Below are 2,500 nucleotides of genomic sequence, written 5' to 3'. Positions count from 1 at the left end.
GTTAGTTTTTCGATTTTTCGCGTAGCGAACGAGCCCTAGTCAACAGGAGGCTAAGCTACCAAGAAGAGAAGACATTAATCGTTTTTGTCATAATGAATCAGCTGTTATTACTATTTGATGATAAAAACAAACATATACAGAACACGACTTCCTTATCATTAACAGTACAGTGCTGTTTTTATGAAACTTGAATTTAAAAACAGCAAAAAAGTACAAAACGTTTAGTTTACGACGGCACCAGAGATAGCGGTACATTCCATCGTCCATAGACAACCCTTCTCCCCAAATCAATGCCAACGGGAAAACCACTTCCAGAAACAACACAAATAAGATAAAAATAAAAATGTCAACACTTACCCTTCTCTATAGGCACGGCATAAAGATGCGTTGACCACCTCCTAGGTTCTTGTATAGGCGAAAAAGTTAATTGATTAGGGAATAATCATTTAATGTACGATTTCATATATAAACACATATATGTATTATATCACGTATATATATATATATATATATATATATATATATATATATATATATGCACACATTTGCAACTCGTTAACGTTCTCAAGCCCATAAAGACAAAACAATTTTCACAGTTGAAATATATTAAAATCATTACTGGATGGACATAGCGAGTAGAATGTTAAGTAACAAAAGATACTAATAAAAAAAAAACTTATTTACAATAATAAAGAAAAGAACTCAGCAGGTAAGACATAGCACTGTACACTTTACATAAAACCTGAAGAGACGATGAATTGAATTGTTATATTTATATAGACGTATATATATATATATATATATATATATATACTATTACTATATATAGATATATTTGATTATATTTACACATAATTATATTAATTTACTCATGTTTATATTTATATATAAATATTTCTATTAACAGATATGAATCTATATAATACCACACACACACACATATATATATATAATTATATTCATTTACTCATGTTTATATGTATATATAAATATTTCTATGAATAGATATGAATCTATATCTACTACATATATATATATATATATATATATATATATATATATATATATATATATATATATATATATATATATATACACATATATTAGGAAAAGAGGTACAGATTAAACGGACAGAAATAAAACTGTTTTTAGCCAATAACTGCAATTCAGCTGCATTTAACTGAGAGAGAGAGAGAGAGAGAGAGAGAGAGAGAGAGAGAGAGAGAGAGTGAGTTTCGGTTAAGTAGTAAAAAAACTGACACAGTGCTGTACAGACTATTAAACACTATGGTCCGAAAAGCCGTTTACAAAGGAGACACCTGTGATGCGAGTCATTAGCGTCTGCAAATGGCAGGTATAAAAGGGAACTCGAAACACGCTAAATTTCGTGTTTACCTTGATCACGTAAAATGGCCAAAGTGGGAGACGTGAAATTATATGCCAGTCTGTCTGTGCTTTTGTTTACAAGACAGAATGGAAAGATTCGAAGGTAACCCTCTCTCTCTCTCTCATATGCACACACACTCGTTCGCATAGATTCAGATCCAAAAAAAAAAAAAGAAATGAAGTTCACCCCACTCCTCTCTCTCTCTCCTCTCTCCCTCTCTCTCTCTCCACTCTCTCTCTCTCTCATACCAATAGTAGCAGTAGCATTGTAGTCATAATCATCTTTTTCTCGCTTGCTCTCCTACAAAAAACAGTAGCAGCAACTGTAATAGTATCATAATTACTGTAATCATAATTATGCTCTCTCTCTCTCTCTCTCTCTCTCTCTCATAATATCAATAGTAGCAGTAGTAGTATATTAAACACAAAAATTCCTATTCTAAGTCATAATTACCAAGGACTAAAATCCACAAAACGGAGCATAAAATCTGAAAAGAAGGCACAGAAACTATACTCTGTTTTTTTTCATCTGTCCATCCGCCTGTGGTGTTTTTGTATGGTAACACTGCGTCCCGGGCTTTAGATATTACATTCAGCTTACATTCAACGATTATAATAATATCCTGTTTCGAATATTAACGGTGTAATTCGCATACAGTAAATTATTAAAACACTTTTCAGTTGCAAATGTACACCCAGATATCCTTTTACTTACCTAAAACTTACACATAGCGTAACTATCTAAAGCCCGGGACGCAGTGTTACCATACAAAAACACCACAGGCGGATGGACAGATGAAAAAAAAACAGAGTATAGTGGGATACATCAAGAGGCAGCTCAAATACAGAAACAAGGGACAGGTGCTACAGCTCTGCACTTCAATAGTTAGACCTCATTTTGAATATGCAGTACAGTTTGTTTTGGTCACCAACACTAAGAAAGGATATTAGTAGATTAGCAGGAGTACAAGCAAGACCCACAAAGTTAATTCCATCCTTCAAGCAAATAGGTTACCAAAGACGACTAGAGCCTGAACAAGTATGGCTTAGAAACACGACGATTGCGAGGACAACTAATAGAAACATTCAAAATACCGAAAGGCATAACAAAAGT

The 2,500-nt window shown here is 33.0% G+C and overlaps 1 protein-coding gene across 1 annotated transcript in view; it reads right to left on the bottom strand.

Annotated features, from left to right (window-relative positions):
* Positions 1-2,500, bottom strand: part of LOC135200099 (uncharacterized) — a 643,452-nt gene that overhangs the window by 392,115 nt on the left and 248,837 nt on the right. Inside the window, exon 2 of the mRNA XM_064228424.1 lies at positions 358-405. The gene's annotated coding sequence lies outside the window, so the exon portion shown is untranslated. The remainder of the gene's footprint in view (positions 1-357; positions 406-2,500) is intronic.

This window comes from Macrobrachium nipponense, chromosome 26 (genome assembly GCF_015104395.2).
Source record: "Macrobrachium nipponense isolate FS-2020 chromosome 26, ASM1510439v2, whole genome shotgun sequence".
Classification (NCBI taxonomy): domain Eukaryota; kingdom Metazoa; phylum Arthropoda; class Malacostraca; order Decapoda; family Palaemonidae; genus Macrobrachium; species Macrobrachium nipponense.
Note: the sequence above shows the minus strand (reverse complement) of the source record. Positions and strands in the feature narration are given on the sequence as shown.